This window comes from Lissotriton vulgaris, chromosome 1_1 (assembly GCF_964263255.1).
Source record: "Lissotriton vulgaris chromosome 1_1, aLisVul1.2, whole genome shotgun sequence".
Taxonomy (NCBI): Eukaryota; Metazoa; Chordata; class Amphibia; order Caudata; family Salamandridae; genus Lissotriton; species Lissotriton vulgaris.
The window spans coordinates 2,034,686,910-2,034,707,084 of record NC_141685.1 but is presented as its reverse complement, the minus strand read 5'-3'; positions in this window follow the sequence as shown (position 1 = coordinate 2,034,707,084).

Below are 20,175 nucleotides of genomic sequence, written 5' to 3'. Positions count from 1 at the left end.
GGATTGCAAACTTTTCACTGAAAGCAAAACCCTTGCAAAAACTGACGCACAAGGAGGTGAGTGATCCGGTACCATGGGACAAAGACTGTTTGATGGCGTTCCTACAGCTGAGAGAGGACTTGTGTCGTGCTCCGGCTCTGGGAATGCCAGATTACGATAAACCATTCTTGCTCTACTGTTGTGAGAGAGAGGGTTGCGCGCTGTCTGTGTTAGTCCAAATTCATGGGAATGCCCGTAGACCAGTCGCTTATTTCTCGGCTACTTTAGACCCAGTAGCCGCAGCGTTGCCCGGATGTCTCAAATCCGTTGCCGCAACAGGTGTCAGCATTGAGAGGTGTGAAAACATAGTCATGGGGCATCCGTTAGAGGTGCATGTGCCCCACTCTGTTGAATTATTGATGACCAGGACCAAAACACAGCATCTGACGAACAGCAGGCTCACGCGCTATGAGCAAGTCATTCTTGCTGCAGAGAACGTGACCCTCAGGAGATGCTCTGTTTTAAATCCTGCTACCTTGATGCCGCTTCCAAATGATATTGAGGATGATGATGAATGTACAGACCATGACTGCCTCGATGTGACTGAACTATGCACCAAACCAAGACCCGACATCGTAGATGAGCCACTGACTGACCCAGACGAAATTTTCTTTGTCGATGGCTCATGTGTAAGAGACGAAGTTGGGCAGTTGAGAGCAGCTTACGCTGTTTGTACAATTACTGGAGTTGTGGAAGCTGGATGCCTGGAAGGAGTACACTCCGCTCAGGTGGCCGAGATTATTGCCCTGACGCGTGCCTGCCTGGCAAGCAATCAAATCCGAGTCACCATATACACTGACAGTCAATATGGTTACGGGGTAGTTCATGATTACGGGCAGTTGTGGTCTCAAAGAGGTTTCATGACCTCTTCAGGCTCTCCCATTCGCAATGGAGAGTTTGTGCGCCTGTTGTTAGAGGCGTTGCAATGTCCAGCAGGTATCGCGGTTGTGAAGTGCACCGCACATACCAGAAATATGGACTTCGTGTCACAAGGCAATAGATATGCCGACGAAGTCGCGCGGTATTGCGCGGAAACAGGGTACTCTTTCACAGAGGTGGAAGTGGGTGGAATAAATGTAAGGACTGAATTAGCTATGATATTAGAAACTGTTGATACTTGGGACGAATTGAAAGACATGCAAGAAAATGCTCCTGATTGTGAAAAAGAAACATGGCAAAAAGCAGGATGCGTGGTGGGAGAGGCCCATTTCTGGGTCTCAGCAGATGGCAGAGCAGTGTTGCCCAATGAGATGGTGAGCCCAATGGCCAGACACATACATGGTCCCGTCCACTTAGGAAGAGATGCTATGCTGAGAGTGTTTAGACAGACCTGGTACAACCCTAAGTTCAGAGTAGCAGCTGAAGCAGTGTGCCAGCGTTGTGTGACGTGTCAGCAGTTGAATGTAGGGAAAAAGACACCAGTTGCACTGAGCCACATAGGGAGGTCAGGAGGTCCATTCAATCGAATGCAGATAGATTTTATTGAAATGCCAAGTTGCAACCGCCTCCGCTATGTCCTGGTGGTTGTTTGCGTATTCTCCAGATGGGTTGAGGCATACCCTACACGTAGGTGCGACACCCTCACAGTAGCCAAGTTACTGCTTAGGGAGCTTATCCCGCGCTTCGGGGTGCCGGCCTCTTTGGAATCAGATAGGGGAACGCATTTCAACAGCGAGCTTGTGAAGATGATTTGTGCGGCTCTGAATATAGATCAGAAATTACATTGCAGTTACCGACCAGAAGCCTCAGGAATTGTGGAGCAGATCAATGGCACCATCAAGGCCAGAATCGCAAAAGTGTGTTCATCAACATCCTTGAGTTGGCCTGACGCTTTGCCATTGGTCCTTATGAGCCTCCGTAGTACCCCAGACAGAAGAACGGGGCTGTCACCACATGAGGTGTTAATGGGGAGAGCAATGAGGTTGCCATCTGTCCCAACTACTGCACTGTTAAATATCACAGATGATATGATCCTGGACTATTGTAAGGGGCTGTCTGACGCCATTCATTCTGTGTCCCTTCAGGTGCAGGCTGCCGAGGTTCCATCGTGCCAGGACCCGTGTCATGACCTGTTGCCTGGGGACTGGGTCCTGGTGAAAAAACACGTGAGAAGAAGCTGCCTGGATGTTCGTTGGCGTGGGCCTTTCCAGATCATCCTGATCACGAACACGGCTGTGAAGGTGGGAGGCCTGCCCAATTGGATCCACGCGTCACATACGCGGAGGGTTCCAGCACCTCTGGAAGAAACAGCTCCTCTCTCGGATAGACGTCCAGCTGCGGACCGAGAAGCCATAGAGGGGGCTAGCCAAGCTGTAGAGGTGCCAGCGGAAGCAGGGAACGAGTCTGACCAAGCTGAGGACGGTCAGTACAGCAGCGAAACAGACGACGCTACTGAAGGAGAAAGTAGCTGGGAGTACGAGTCAGACACTGACAGGTCTGACAGAGAGCGTGAACAAACCAGAAAAAGAAGGAGTAGAAGGGTACGTGGAGAAGCTGATTGGCCGCAAAGAAGGAGCTCTAGCCTGAGGTCAACTCCGGAGAGAACCCTTCCTCCGATATCAGAAGACTCAGACCCGGAAGAAGGTGCTCAGGGCGCTGAAGCACCGGACTTGAGGAGGTCAAGAAGAGTGCGTGTGCCTAACAGAAGATACTCCACCCCTGAGTGGACATATCTGGCGACAAATGTCTTCGAAACCGGAGACAGGGAGGATCCGAGCGGTGGTAGTGTCCAGTTCTGAGCCCATCGTCACAGTGGAAATAAGACTGTTAGTACCCGGAGTCGAACAAGAAGGGTCACTGACATTCATGCTCCCCCGTCCTCCCTGCCTCAGCAAGTTAAAGCCCATGTTTCTCACAGAATTGCAATTCCCCGATTTTGGTACAAAAATAACAGCCCATGAAGAGCACAATCTTCGTTTGGAAATATTGAACTTTGCTATCGAAGCTGCAGGCGACCGCCTGATAGTGGATGCTTAAAAGACTTTGTAAATAAGCGAGAAGAAAAGAAGATTACCTAGCGCCCAGGGAGCAGAGAATCTTAGGGACCTTCCCTTGAGTTGATGGAGAAGGGCTAGGGTTGTCTGTATTGAACTGTTAAAGGACTTTTTGCGAAGAAGGTTGTCAGCTTCCAGTTGTGTGGTTCTAAAGGCAAAAGGAGTAAAAGAGACTGTAAAGGAACGAAAAGAAAAGAACTCTGTGCTGAATTACGAGAGAGCCATACTGTCTGACGAAATGGAGGCCGGCACCCAGAACTGCAGAGCTAAATGTATAATAGGCACACTAATAGTAGGAGTGATAATATTAATAGCTTTAGTGGTAACTGTTTCCTATGTAGAGGGACGTGAGGAGGAGGCAAAGGTAACCGATGTGAAATCTGTAGAGACGCTTACACCCACCGTTGCTGGTGAAAAAAGGGAAAACACTCGAGAAAAAGCGTTATTAGCTGCAGAAGCCCGCAGGTTACATGTAGATGAGTCCCAAGGTGACTTTAGGTCAAATGCTTATGCTAAACTTCTATATGAATACGTGGATGCCATGGAGGTTAAGGACTGCTATGTTTGCATGCAGTTGCCGGCGTCTGTAGATGAAGGCATTCGATATCATCACCTCCCGCTGACATATGGCATTACATGTAGCTTGTTGCTTAGTATATTTTATGGGAGAGATAGTTTTGAATACTATTTCTCCAATTATGATGCAGTGTTACCAGAAGTCCCAAATTATAAACAAATGAATAAATGGGACTACTGGAAAAGTGAAGACAGGTTGGCGAAGTTTTTCATTCCTTGGATTACCTTAGATACTTCACATGCCCGTAGAAATAATCTGACATGCAAGGTGTCAGAAGTCGAGAAGAAGTTCATAGGGCAGGTGGATGATCGAAATAGGAGACAAAAGATTTTGAAAAAATCAGGACAATGGAAAACAGATTGGACCGAAGAAGAGAAGGCACACAAGAGAAAGGGTAGTAGTGGTCCAATAGCTTTAGATAGAACGCAGAGAGGAAAGTTATGTCTTCATAGAGCCAAAACGTATTATGAAAATGTATACGTGGGAGAAGTTAGCTGTGAACATGCTTTCAATTTAGAGTACTATACCAAGGACTTCCTGAAGGGAATGCAAGTGATTCCAAATGTATATTTTGTATGTGGAAGAAATGCCTACGTGAGGCTACCTGACAACTGGTATGGCTCATGTTACTTGGCAATTATCTTCCCCAAAATATATCATGCCCAAGACTTAGAGATTATCGAGGGCAAGACATCATCGAGAGGAAGGAGAGATATAGGAGGTGCAGAAATGGTTGGAGATGTCTTTGGAGCTGTGTTCCCTCTTTTGGGACTGATCCTTAATGATGTAAAAATTAGACGACTAGCAACAGTCGTAGACAGGTTGTCTGCCAGCACTGCTCAGTCCCTAATGCTGGTAGAAGGAGAGATGCAATCGATAAGGGCTATGGTTCTCCAGAACCGTCTTGCTTTAGACGTCCTATTAGCAAAAGAGGGCGGAGTCTGTAAGGCTTTGAAGGTCCAGGAATGTTGTACTTACATTCCAGACAATTCGAAGCCCCTTGAGAAAGTTATTAGGAACATAACTGATATTCACAAGGAGATAGAAGACCTGAGTAGAGAAAATGTCTGGGAAAAGGTGGGCCATGGAATGAGTGAAGCTGGAAGTTGGCTCACCACCTTAGGCAAAAGCTTTGTGTGGTCTATCCTAAAACCTATCATCATAATATTGATCTGTGGGATCGTGTTATGGGGATTGGTGAGGGTATTCAAATGGTACCAAGCAAGAAGGTCAGAGAGAGCCCAGAGAGAACAGCTGCAGAGATTGGCTGCCATACAAGATAGTCAGTACAGGAGTCTGAGGGCTCTGGAGACGCAGAAACGAGTTATGCTAGCAATCACTGCAGTTTAAATGTTAATGATGACCCCGAGAGGTCATCAAAGGGGGGAACTGAGAGAGCGCAAACTGACCTAAATGTAGAAGTACACCACACTTACACGTAGTAAGCACAAGTCATGAAGAGAAATGCCATGAGTGCTGGTAGTAACTACATCTATATTCTGAAATGTGTAGTTAATGTAGAGATTTAAGTAGAAGTGGAACTAATGCAGAAATGTGTGAAACTATATGATTTTATTAGACGTGATTATTCCTGAATCCATGTCGTGTAGCTGCTAAAATGTAAGATGGCATACGGTTAAACGTAGAACGTGGTAGGCCTCAGGGCCAGAGATAGAAGGGAGGGGGAAGGTGGTTTATTTCACGACATGGATTGCACTAATGTTTTAGTAATAACGTTAATAGGCCATGATTTATAGATGTGTTTACCGAATAATAGACTAGGAGTACTAACATGCTATTAATTAAAGAAGAAGTTGAATGCTATAATCATTATGAGAAATGCTGTAGGCCTGAATTGTTTAAACAGTGATTTACACATACTGGTCTGGGCCGAGGAATGTTGCAAACTTAGTTGGAAGTCTATGAGAATTGGGGTTTTGGCTGCCGATGTCTGTCTGCAAGAGAAAGGGGGGATCCAATTATAATTGAATGAATAGAAGTTTGTTCTAGAGACGGACCAGACATGGAGGAGGGTTCCGGAATGTTTTAAGGGGTATCAGCGGGCCGGAGAAGAGTCTGAGAAGCAAGGTCAACTCTAAACGCACGAAGCCTCATCATGGAAAAAGCCAGAAGCTACACCACGTGAGGGGCGTCTCACGAGGGGCGTCCCAAATGTTGTTATGTTTTTGCATTAGGGACAGCACCCCTGGGTGGAGTTAGAGCAGAAGCCTGAAGACCCTTTAGAGAGCGGATAGGGTAGGCAGAGAGGGGTCATGACTGGAGAACTATAGGTTTTCACCAAGAGACTGAGAGTGGGTGACTTCCCTTGGGGGTCATTCACTGCTGACACCTTTTGATAGGTTGGGACCTGGTTAAGTAGGGATACCATCTAGAGCAGGGTAGGGACAGCCTAACCTGTATTTTCCCTCTGGCTGTAAATGACTGAGAGATCACAATACGTGTCTATGCTAATAGCCCTTTTATTTTTAGAATTGGTTCTTGTAGTTTCCGTTGCTCGTCTGAGGGCTTTCAGAGAGCACATGTATGTAGTTGGGCCTGTTTATCTTGTGAATCTCATTCTGAGATGCCTGTATCTTCAACTTATATTGACTTTATAATAAATCTTTGAAAGCTAGAAGTTGTTTGTGATCCTTTGGGCGGAGTCCTTTATTGGGTGAACTAACTTGGTAAGAGATGCACTTTCTTCCCTCAATGACAGGCAATAAAGGTTCAGTCGACCAGATCGGGGTTTTAGATCAATATTGATAAGGTATCGATCAAAATCTCGCCCTTCCACTCCCTTCAGTCCTATACTGCTCTTCCTCTGCTACAGACCAGCTAACTTGCACTGTGCAGGGAAGATGTCATTTTCACCCATCCCTCTGCCATCCACTGAAGACACAGTGTCACACAGTGAACACTTACGTGAGATAGAAGCCCTTACACAGAGGAGGCTTCTGGTTTGTGTTTGGGGGCTTCGCACTTTTACTATTCATTGCTGGTGTTACACCCTCCATTGGCGAAATTACAGGGTGCCTTTGTTGTTTTTCGGTTAAGGAGTGTAGTGTGACTGCTGTTCAGGCAGTGCTGGAGACAGTAGTGCCATCTCCATGCACAACCATCTCTAAGACCCACGATCCTTATTTCTCATAGCATCTCACAAGGCTGTTAATACAAGTTTGGCAGGTCTGCTATCAGTACTCAGTTCAGTATTGAGGCAAATCCAAACCGGTTTCGCCTGACATTCATCTTTCAATGTTAACTTCTTCTACAATGCCAAGCAGCAAAAAGCCTTTGCAGTGCAATAGGTCACGCATTTATGACAGTTTGCGCTATTGGCGTATTAAATGACAATGCCTTTAATTTATGTGTTGTTTTTAAAACAGATAAATAAAAAGCATTGTCATTTACAATGCCAATAGCTTAAACTCTCGCAAATGCGAGACCTATTCCATTGCAAATTCGTTCCTGCTACAATTTTTTTTAAAAAGCATTAAGAGAGACCCTGTCCTGCCTGTAACAGCAGGCCGGACAAAGCTATTTGAGAAAATAGTGCTCTGAGGCTGCAATTAAAGCCTACCATGTACCAACACACATAACAGGTGGTGTCGCCATGGGAGGTTACAAAATGAGACAAGGCGGTACTAAGGAGGAACTACTAATCCAATTGACCAATGAACGGCCACAGTTTACAGTGGACAATGACACAAGCCAGTGAAAAATATGGGGGAGATTGGGCGGAGCTTCAAGTCCCTACCTGAATACAGCATGCCCTGCAGAGCAGAGCATGCACTGCCCAGGATTGGCCTGAAAAAGTAATAGACGGAATTCTTGAATTGATATCAGCCAGCAGTATCTATTCTGGGATACATTCTAGGCCATCAGTTTTTGCTCACTATGCCACTCTAAAAAGGGAGCAACCAATTTGGGGTTGCTTGTATTTCAATCTAGGGGACCTGGCTTAGCAGTTTGGGCTAGACAGTTCGGCAAAACTACAATCTCTATGCTCAGATTTGTTGGTATGTCACATATGAGCTCTGCCATGCCACTTCCTCTAAAGATGCATGACTTGAGGTGATGAAACCAATATTGATTATTCCAAGAGACGCACTCCCCCGAAGTTTTGTCACACAATTACTTTAGACTGAGAAAAAAGTATGTCTTTGCATGCCACAGCAGTTTCTCGTCCAAATGACACACAAGAATTGAATTGAAACATTGTGCTCATTTTTGCACAAGAAAACTTTGAACGTTGTATCCTGATGAAGCCCAGAAGTTATTTCTAAAGGGCTGACATGGGTTAACAATTTTAAGAGGAGTTTTATGGAAACACTCGAAATACTTCAAAAATAGACCATGAGAAAGATAAACGGTTGTATCTATTCTTTGACAAACTTTCTAACCTAGCCTCTACCAGTAATTTATAATACAGGACTTTCAATATGATGCTTTTTGTGTAGGAATGCAAGGACTTTCCTTTTCTTTATATTTAAGTAACAAGAATCTTTCACACATCAATAATGATGTGTTTTAACTATATTTGTATTGACTGTGGAATGAGATAATAAAAATGTCCATTTACATGTGTCTGGTATATGCCTATTAGTAAATTCAACGAAAATTGAGTACATGTAGAAGAGGTGTGGCGCCTTTATGAGAGTTTGCGCTATTGGCATTGTAAATAACAATGCCTTTTATTGATGTGTTGTTTTTTAAAACAGATAAATAAAAAGCATTGTCATTTACAATGGCAATAGCTTAAACTCTCGTAAATGTGAGACCAATTTCATTGGAAATGCATTCCTCCTACAAATTTTTTTTTAAAGCATTAAGAGAGACCCTGTCCTGCCTGTAACCAGGGCGACTGGTTACAGGGTGACTGACTCTGGAATCTGGGGAGCACGGTTCGATCCCCGGCGGCAGATTAGCCCAGCACCATGTGACTCTGGCAATAGCTTGCTTAATCTTCCCGATGGCCTCCAGTGCCTAGAGACCCTTGCGGTGATTGTGCGCTTTACAAATGTGGATTATAGGAGAACAATGACTAAGGACCTGATTTAGAGTTCGGTGGACAGTTACTCTGTCACAAATGTGATTTATATCTCACTCACCTTATTACAAGCGCCCAAGGAGAGGTTATGACATAATGCACTTCTAGTAAAATGGACGAGATTTCCATCAAGTTTGTAACAGAGTAGCCTATCTACCAAACTCTAAATCCAACCCTCAGTCAGGATTGCATTCTTAAAAGCTCTTCATTAAATAATTTCCCCTATGGAAACACCTATCTCTATTTACAAATAACGTTCTGGCCCAGGTTACAAGGTACTCACGTATTCGATCCTATTGGTTATGTCTTTGGACAGACCTTTTTCAGACATATATCTGAAAGGAAATACTATAAAGACTGCACACAGTCTTTAAAACGCATAATAGTTAATCAACAATTTCGTATATTTCGTGCAGTGCACTCTCACAAGACGGTAAATGGCAACAAAAGATGTTCTTGCTTTACCCTGTAGTGGTTTATTACCTACTGGTAATTGTTATTACTTTAAGCCTTAGTGCAATTTATCCCTGGCCTGATGGGCTTTACTTCGGAGACTGAATTACCTTCCCTGCATGACCCGGCAGCCTTTGCGCATCCATTATAGTTGGTGCCAAATGACGTTGTGTTGCAATGTGTAGGGAATAGCCTTCAAGTTTCTTGTTATGTCCATCTTCTGACCTCATTCGTCAGTGTCTCAATCTCCAGGGAACTTAGGGCAGGCCCGGAGTTGACAATGTTGCTCTTGCTGTAGGTGCTCTGTGGCCAGTGTACCCATTACTCCTAAACCACTACAGTTCAACAGGTGACGCAGATAACTAGTTTCATAATCATGACACCACACAGACACAGAACACAATGACTACTGTTTAGTATCTCTTTGTAACTTATCATTGTTTTACTTGGTTAAGCTCAATAATTTCCAAGCATCATATTATGTGTAATTTAATACTGCTTCTACAAATTATCTATTTCTATCAACATTATCTAGTGACATCTTTGTGACTTTGACCTCCAAGTGAATGCTCCCATGATACACGCATGATGTAAATCCAAGTTTTTACATAAGGTAAGTAAGCTCCGCCTTTCCTAAATGAAGCACAAACATAAGTATCACATGAGGGTCTAATAAGCTAAGCACATCAGAATGGAAACAGAGAAAGTAGTTTGGAACATATGGCCAACTTCCTCTGTGAAAGAGGGGGAGTTGTGGGCATAGAATAGAGGAGGAGAGAGATAAATGTGATAAACATGTTGAGAAAGAGGCAGTAAGACTATTGCAAACAGCGAAGAATGAGACCCATACTGTGGAATATGTGTATTGCACAAGAATAACCAAATAAAGCCAGTGTTACAAATAAACATTTTCATAAAAGTTCAAAAAGCAAAACAACATACATCTTTATGCCAGAGAGAGTACTGACTGTTACATCTACATGCTGTTATCCAATCTGTAATCCCCCACCTGTCAATCAATCAAACAAACAAAAAAGCTTTATTCGGTTACATACAAATAACCATAAAAGCACACAATAAAAACATTAAAAAAATATGCAGAGCAGATATCAATATGTACACCAATTAAGACCCTTTTTAATACACAGCAAAATGTCATTGTCATAATTGTCACATCACAATCCTATATCTAAAAACATTTTTTTTAAAGGCGGAAACAGAGACTACAACAAATATTGTGTCTAATTGTTGGAGAGCCACTAAAGCTGGGCGACACAACCTCATACCAAGTGTTTTTAGGACTGGAACAATCCACCTTTTCCTCTGTACAGAGTAAAATTTTCAGAAAAATAAAACATGTATGGTGGACCAGGAATATCTTAATACGGGCATTTACATAGCTGTTTTGACCAGTCATTAATAGTTGGGAAACTTAAGGATCTGTAAAGAGTCCCAATGCGGAAACGCATCAATAAAAATTGATCATAATCATTAGTTACAACGCATAAGTATGGCTGGATTTTAAAAGTTGTTAATGTAATGTTGTGTACTTTTACTGTAACCTTACTCAATTCAGCATTCATTCTTTGTTCACTCAGATAGCGCAAACAATCGTTCTGAAGATCTTTCCTGGAGTGCCTTGCCACGGTGGAAGGATCATCATAAAATTCTTGATGGCCTATTGTTGTAATCTCACTTGGTTCCTTCCGGTCCCCCCCCCCTTCCTTTGCCCCGTTGGTATAGCCCACTCAAGAATGCATGAACATTCCACAGCTGCCTTCAGCTGACTGGAACTTGTGATGGTGATAAGTTGAAATAAAGAAGACTTCTACTCAACATCAGTGTACCTCGTTATTGTATTAGACTGGCGACGGTAGACTGTGTGGGGGCAGTTCACCATCACCCCCAAGTGATAATCCAGCACAGCGAGTAAATTATGATGACTTAAAAATTTACCTGGAAAGAGAGAAGGCTCTTCCTCGTTACCTTCTTCGCCTTTAAGGAGAGGGCAGAGGGTGAGGCGGCTGTTCCGAGATCCTCGCTACGTTGCTGATACCTTTGTGCTGAGGTGAGGTGTGGGGATCCTTCCGGTGCGATCGTCGGCTGTGTCTTCCAGCAAGTTGTCCGTGGCCTGACAATTTATGTTGTCAGGTGTGGTGACTCTGGGTAAAAGTAATTGCAGCCTTGAAGGTGCCTGGTACACTGATTGCCATCTCCATGTGGTGTACTTGTACGTTTAAGAACTTTGTACAGCTGAAAAGTTAACCGGCGGTATGGCATGGGCTGTTGGTGGTGATCTGCCTGATAAGTTGAGGAGCAGTGTGGCACAAACTCTCTGAGGCTTTGCAGCGTGATCTCCTCAAGCAACGCAGCTCCTGTCAGGAAGTGCACCTGAGCTGGGGAGCTGTGGAGAGAGCACCGCGTCTGCGCAAGTTGGTTCTCTCGCATAGCTTGAGTCGGGAGTAGTGTAAACAGCACCGCACCTGCGGAGTCAGCTTTCCTCATAAGCGCCGGAGTAGGGGAGCTGTGTGAAGTACACCGCATCTGCGCAGTAAATCTTTCTCACAGCGCCAGAGCCGGGGAGCGTCGCAAGCATAACGGCATCTGAGTACTTGATTTCCCTCACTGTGATAGCCGCCTGCAACTTTGAGCTTTAGCGGTGCCTTCTCCTGAGTAGTATTGGGAGCTTTAAGGGTGTATTACCCCCTTTTGGTGCCATCCTGCGTTGTATTCATTCTTCGCTGACAGCACAGCTGATCACATTCAGACGATTTTGGGGGGAAAGTACAGTGCGGAGTCACCTGTTTTTAAAGGAGGCATCAGACGACAGTGGCAGTGGGTGTTTCTACAGGTACTTTCCATTCTCTACTTGCATCTTCGCTAACAGGCTCAGCTGGACTACTTTCTTTCTCTTCATGTTCGAAGAGTTGCCTGTCTATCTTTCGCTGATGGGCACAGCTGTGTAGAGTTGGTGAAACTTTTCTGGTTTGAACTAGAACCCTCCAGGGAAACGTACCGTCATCCTCTATCTAGTCACTATAATTATAAGTTTGAAATGTTTTAGAGCTTTAAGGTTCAGGGTTGTGATTCCAAGAGGAACGTTACGTATTACTGGGTCACTCCTTTGCTTATGTGGAAGTGTTTTTCACCTTATTGTGGGTGTTGTGAGTTGGTACAGGTATACTTTAAGTGTTTAGCTTTTGTATTATCTTTTCCCCGGCATGGCAAGCACGAGCATGTCTCAACCACCACCGTTCTTGAACGAGGTGGGGGAACTACAGTTACCTTGGAAACAGTGGTTGGGACTTTTAGAATCGTATTTGATAGCCATTGGGGGAGAGAAATGTTCTGCTTTAAGAAAATTGCACACTTTACTCCATAACTTAGGGGTGGAAGGGCGCAAAACGTTTGATAATATAACTGCGGAGGCAGAGGAGGACAGTGATGATGATGAAAATGTGTATTTAGCAGCAGTTGGCAGGCTGGAAAAACATTTTGGAAAGATTATTAATGTGGTTTTGGAAAGGCACACATTTTTCTCTAGGGTACAAGGGAAAGGGGGAAAAGGTGAAAACTTACATTGCAGCACTTAAAGGATTGGCTAACACTTGTGAGTTTGATAATTTACATGACTCCCTTATTTGGGACCAACTAGTTAGGTGTACTAATAACAACAAAATTCAAGAAAGACTTTTGGTGGCCAATCCTGACCTCAAACAAGCAGTAGAAATTGTGGTAGGGATTGAGCACACAGCAGATTGCATGGCAGCTATAAAGGGTGAGGGGCAGAAGAACACGGAGGTCAATGTTATTAGCAAACAAGAAACTAGCAGGGAGGCCAAAGGGAAAAGTCAGGGTCCGGCTCCTCCTGGTACCAAGCTGAAGTGTTTCAGATGTGGTAGCCCTAACCATCTGGCTAATGACGCAAATTGCCGGGCTAGATCTGTCACATGTCATAAGTGTGGGAAGAGAGGTCACCTAGCTAGACTGTGCAAAGATTTCCAACCGAAGTCAGTCCACTCTATTGAACAGGAGACAGACCAAGAAGTCAAGATGGTGTTCAAGGTGGATGATGAAGATGGGGCGGAGAAGTATCCGTCTTGCACCATTACTCTATATCAGAGAGAGGTTAGTGTCTTTGCTGATTCTTGTTCTCCGTATACCTTAATTGAAGAGGAGACATTTCATAGAGTGTTCCCTACAGAACAGCATATCTTACAACCGGCAGATGTACACCCGGGGGGGTACAATAAGGACCCTATACTTTTGGTGGGAATGACAACTATGAGGATTGGGTTCAAAGGAAGGTGCACAGTGGACAAAATTTACATTACAAAGAAAGGCTCTTGTTTGTTGGGATGGAGACACCAACGGGAGCTTGGCATCAAACTGGACCCTAACAGCCCTGACCAAGTAATCCTGGTGGATCAGTCGGTAGGGGGCATGAAGGTGTGTGAGGAGTTTCCCCAGGTGTTTACTGATAAATTGGGGTTAATCAAGGGTTATCAGCATTCTATTAAACTTAAAGGGAAGGCGAAACCTGTAGCCCATAGAGTAAGGCCCATTCCTCAATTGATGCAAGCTCCGCTACAAGCAGAGATAGATAGATTGCTAGCTCAAGGTGTTATTGAGCCCATTGAGAACTCACAGTGGTTGGCCCCGATTGTTCTTACAACCAAGTCTACAGGAAAGGACATTAGGCTATGTGTGGACCTTAGAGACCTCAACAACAGTATAAGGGTAGACAGACATCCCTTACCACGCATACACAAGGTCCTCACTTTGATCAAAGGTGCCAGCTGCTTCAGTGTCCTTGATCTTTCCTCTGCCTACCACCAGTTAGAGTTACACCCCAACTCAAGGCACTTAACCTCTTTCAGTACACCATTGGGGGCCTTCCAGTACATCTGCATGCCATTTGGCTTAGCATCCGCCGCTGCTGCGTTTCAGAGGATTATGCAACATTCTGGAGGGTCTAGCTAAGACGCTATGCTTCCAGAATGATATCCTCATTTATGGTAAGGATTTTGAAGAGCATGACCATATTTTGAGGGGAGCTTTGGCTAGACTAGGGGCTGCGGGGCTAACCCTAAAGAAAGAGAAGTGTCGGTGGAATACCTGGGCTACACCATTTCTGAGGATGGCATTAAGCCCAAGCTTGATCTGGTTGAAGCCGTTCGAGACACCAAACCACCTACTAATGTGGAGGAGTTAAAGTCTTTTCTTGGACTTTCTGAGTATTACGCCAAATTTGTGAGAAATTATGCCAGCATTGTGGAACCACTGAGAATGTTGGTGAAAGCAAGAAATCCGTTTGTTTGAAATGAAAGTTGCCAGGGGGCGTTCACAACAGTGAAAGATTGCATTGTCTCAGCCCCATCTTTGAGGAGATTTGACCCGACTAAACCCACAATACTATTCACAGATGCTAGTATCAAGGGTGTGGGAGCTAGCCTTGTGCAGATGGACAAGAACAAAGAACAGGCAGTGGCCTTCGCTTCACGCGCTCTAAAAGGAGAGGAGGTTAACTACTCCGTAGTGAAGAAAGAGGCACTTGCTTGCACATGGGCTATTAAACATTTTAGTTTCTTCTTATGGGGCATTCCTTTCACTGTGCGGACCGACCATAAACCTCTCATGTATGCCTTCAGTACGAAGGGTTCAGAGAAAACCACACCACGCATTTCAAGGTGGATTTTAGGTTTGGAGGGGTACAATTTCATTGTAAAGTACATGCCAGGATCTCAAAATGTGGTTGCAGACTTCCTGTCCCGTTCACCTAACAAAGTGGATGGGGAAGATGCAGTAACGGAGGATGAGGAACGGGTGTTGGTACTCACTTCTTTGGGTAAGGAGGAATGGGAACAGGGGTTGAACCAAGACAGGCTCTTGCAGGCACTCAAATACCTGATATTAAATGGGTGGCCCAAGGACAAGAGCAAGGTTGTGCCTGAATTGAGTGGTTTTTGGGAGGTGAGACTGGAACTTAACATTTATGATGATGTGGTATTCAGAGGTGAAAAGGTTGTCCCACCTGTTTCCTTACGACAGAAAATTGTTGACCTGGCACATGTGGGAAACTCGGGCCGTAGTTTAACCAAGAGTAAGATCAGGTTGTACTACTGGTGGCCGGGGATGGATGCCATGGCTGAACTTGCAGTGAGCGACTGCATGGAGTGTTGCAAAGCGGATAAAACTCATCAAACCCGGAAACAACCCCTGTCTCCGGTGTCCATACACAATAGGCCTTGGTCCAAATTGGCCCTTGACATAATTGGCCCATTAAATTTGAAAACCTTGAGAGAAAGATTCATTGTGGTTTTGGTGGACTATCACTCGAAGTGGGTGATATATAAATGTGTACACCAAATTGACACTAAGGCACTCGTGAACTTCCTCAATTAAACCTTTTTCGAGGAAAGCATCCCAGACATCCTAGTCACGGATAATGGGGTGCAATTTACATCAGAGGAGATGAAGGGATTTCTTTCAGACATGGGCATTATTCACCAAAAAACTTCCTTGTATTGTCCCCGTGCCAATGGACTAGTGGAGCGTATGAACCGGATGGTAAAAGAGTGCATACAAAGGGCAGAAATGTTAAACACACCCGCTGAACAGGCTCTGTGAGAAACAGTCTGGGCACACCGCACCACTCCCAACTTGGTCACGGGAGTGTCTCCCTTTTCTTCTTTGAAGGGGAGGGTTCCAAAAACCAAACTTTCTCCCCCAATTGAGAGACAAACCAGTCGTTTGGTAGACAGAGAAGTGGTTGGGGAACAATATAAAAGCCACCAAGAAAAGTATGTAGCAAGGTACAATTCTGATAAACATGTTAAAACCAGACAGGTGTGTGAAGGAGATTTGGTGCTCATTGATCTTCCCAAGCCGAGACAGAGAGGTGCCACCAGATTCTCTGATCCCATGCGGGTGACTAAAGTGGGTAAGAATGTGGTACAGTTGGCCAATGGTCAAACCTGGAGCATGGACAGAATTGTTCTACACAAGGAATTCAAGGTTCCCCAGTTGCAAGTGCTACCTCAAGGTATGAGTCAAGTGACCCCCAGAAGGTCGTTTAGACCCACAGTTGCACCCCGGTGGAGCAAAGATTACTATACCACATAATTAGTTCCTCTGGCTCTCGGTACTGTGTTTTGGTGTTGCTGCTTCCTTCTGGCTTACCCTATCATTGAATATTGTTATCTATGCAATGCACCCTACCCTCTTTCCTTCCCTTCCCCCTTAAGGAGATGTGTTGCAATCTCACTTGGTTCCTTCCGGTCCCCCCCTTCCTTTGCCCCCGTTGGTATAGCCCACTCAAGAATGCATGAACATTCCACAGCTGCCTTCAGCTGACTGGAACCTGTGATTGTGATAAGGTGAAATAAAGAAGACTTCTACTCAACATCAGTGTACCTCGTTATTTTATTACACCTATATTATATAAACAAGAATAGGGGGTGTGGGGACACTCCTTCACTTTGCATTCTCAAAATGTTCCATCCGGTACTAGCATATTCCTCATTACCGTACTGGTCGGATTGGTGCTAAAATCCTGTGGCACCTGTTATAAAGCGAATAGAGGGGGCAACGTTGCCCCAGCCGGCCGCACAGTTGCATGGCGCCACTCTGGCAGATACTTTCTTCAACTTCATTGTTTGTCCAATATATTTCACCATCATCCATAATTAATACATTTATCAAAAAATGTTTTCATCCTTAACTTTTGATAACATTTTTTTTGGATAAATGTATTAACTATGGATGATGGTGAAAAATATTGGACAAACAATGAAGTTGAAGAAAGTATCTGCCAGAGTGGGTGCCGCTGCGCAGAGTTGGCTGTGGCGTGTTCAGACCCATGGAGCACTTTCCCTTTCATGGCGTTCCTGTTTGTTTCCCTCCCAGTGGACTAACTGGGTGAAATACCAGCTGCAAAGCACCCTAATTGCGAGTGGCGTTTACTATTGGAACTTTGACCGCCTACCTGTGGGGGACTCCAAATCCCAAGACTCACTCTGGCCAAGCACACCTGGCCCAGACCACCGACACGCCCACAGCCTCAGGCGCATTCATAACAGCTTGCCGCACCTGCTATTGCGGGTGCCGCTCCGCAGAGTTGACTGTGGCGCGTTCAAACCCGTGGAGCACTTTCCCTTTCATGGCGTTCCTGTTTGTTTCCCTTCCAGAGGACTAACCGGGTGAAATACCAGCTGCAAAGCGCCCTGATTGCGAGTGGCGTTTACTTTTGGAACTTTGACCGCCTACCTGTGGGGGACTCCAAGTCCCAAGACTCCCTCTGGCCGAGCACACCTGGCCCGGACCACCGACATGCCCACAGCCTCAGGTGCGATATAATTGCCATCACATCTCCGCGCCGCGGGAGCGCCGGGCCAAGCCCGGGCCAAGGGCGGGCCCTTTGTAGCCCGTTAGAGACCGTTCGAGTCCGGACCGGGCCCCCCCCTCTTTTGTTTGCTGTTTATCTGTCTCTTACCATTTTTCATATACAGATATCTTGTAAGTATGTTTTACCTCTCCTATTATACTGTATAAGCTGATATTTGTTTAATACATACTTATAAACAATATGTCCACGAGGGGTAGTAGAAGTAAAATGGCTGCGGGTGGAGCACAGATCATAGGTCCTTTGGATAATTTTATAACAAGGGCAAATGAAGCTATAGACCAAGGCATCATTCTCCTAGAACGCAGAGTCTCCCAAGAAGTAGCTCTGGCTAGACGTTCATCCTTGGGACGCCTTGCACTAGCTAGAACCCCAGTACAAGCCCAGGACGCTGGTCTTCTAGTAGATGTCCGGGCAGAAGTACATAGTATGCCAAACATAGTTGATTTGTCCGCGTCACAACTCCTGTCAGGCTCACAACTAAGTTTGGCTTTAGAAAGGTCACCAGAATTAGTTATCACCCTTACTCCAGATGAAATAAGCAACAGGCAGTCAAGGGAAAGGAGGGAGGGTGCTATACAGAAACAAAAGCAAAGGTGCTAACGGTTAAGGAGAAATGTGCATCAAAGAGAAAGCTAGGTAAAGCATCAGACCATCCCCCAAAGAATGGTAATAGAAAATTACTCCCAGATGTGACAAACGAGGTTTCGGACATAGAAAGTGCAGAGGTTTTGGGCATGCAGGGGGGAATATCCAAATATTGCGATGCAAATAGTAAATTGATAGCAAACATTGGGAAGCTTTTCAACATCTATCTGTCCCCAATAGAGACTAGACTCTCACACATAGAAAAACAACTGGTTGAACTGAGTACCCTTTCCAAAAACGCGCTTAAGAATGCACAGAATATATCTAACCCAGGGACAACCACAGCTGGGGGGACATTACCTAGAAATAACAAACTTGTAGATTCAGTACCTAAGAAAACGACTGTACAAGTAGCAAACACAAATGCAACCCCAAAGACCCCGGTAGCCCAAGTCGATAAAACACCAGCTATACCGGTAAACCCTGCTGCACCTTCTAGACATAAAGATAGTTCACCTAAGGCCCCCCCAACACCTCCCGAAAGGGACCAGAAGAGGGTAGATAAAGAGTATAGGCGTATAGTCAATCTGCCCCCAGAAGCAAGTCCGCTAGTAGTAGTCATGACCGGGGTTCCAGAGGTGGCGGATCATATAGTTGAATCCAGTTGGTCATTAAAGAACAAACTACAATACTGGCTCAACGCTAACCGACCCCTACCCCCACACTGCTCTAGTAGGATTCTAACGGTGTGCAGAGTCCCCCTGGGTGAGAGAAGAGCGGAAAACTACCTAGGGTGACTGTGTCATAATTAACTTTGAGGACCCGCGTACTGTAGATTATATATGCTCATGGAGAACACAAGGGCGCCACAAACATTTTGAAACCAAGCGACTATCCTTCTTTTATCCCCTTAAGAGCCGCGTCTGACCAGGTAATGATAGGAATTGGAGCAGGATGGGCCACCGAGTTTGGGGAGAAGACTGGGGAGACTGGGGAGGGAACATGGGTAGGGACGGAGCATTTATTGAAAACTTTATAGGGGTTCCAATCGCAAATAGATACAGCTGTCTGGAGATGGTTGACTGACTGACAGTAACCTTCGGATCTCGCAAAGATTGGGAAGGGCTAGAAAGTTCGACAGAAGAGGTAACCAGATGTCTAACAGTCACTTGTTGCGCACTCCGGATGATAGGGAAGCAAATGTAACAGCAGACCTCATAACGAAGCGCCCATCAGCCATATGGACAAATAATAGTAAGGAGAAGACTGTAGTGACTGAAAGCATTGGAGAGGGTGCGGTTAGGTCCCTACCTGAACAAAGATTTTTAAATGAGGGGACCGAAAATGATGAGAATATTGGAAAAGCCTGCCTAAACACTTTGACTAAAACTGACCTTGTGATCCTTAGTTGGAACGTTGCAGGGCTGGAACTACGACTATCTGACCCAGACTAGTTAAAGACTCTATCTGATAAGGATATAATAATGTTCCAGGAGACATGGGCCACTACCGATCTCCATATAGAGGGTTTTCATTGCAATAGTATAATTGCAACTAAACCTGATTTTGGTAGACCTATAGGCGGCTTATTAGTTGGTATTAGGATAACTGCAGGTGGCAGTATTAAGATAATACCAACTAAAAGTCCTAATATCCAGATCATCGAATATAAAAGAAAGTTCCCTCTTTATGTGATACATTTTTATAATAATGATTTCTATTCAATCCCAAACAAAAAATTTATAGAACTTTTTAAACTTTTGTCTGATGGTATTGAGTCACCAGATAAAAGTATGGGCAAAAGGATTATCCTAGCTGGGGATTTTAATGCTAGGATTCCAAATCCCAAATTAATTGGGATAAATATTCAAAGTGATCGAGCTGCAAAAAGGGGCTTAGAAATGGATTTCTTCATCCGTGAACACATATTAACTAATATCATGGATGTAAGCCCTACCACCACAACATTTAGAGGCAGAGATTACTCGACAACCATTGTTTATATTTTTATGTCACCCGAGCTCATTGATTGCCTGACAATGGCTAAGGTAACTGAGACTGCCTTTGGGGA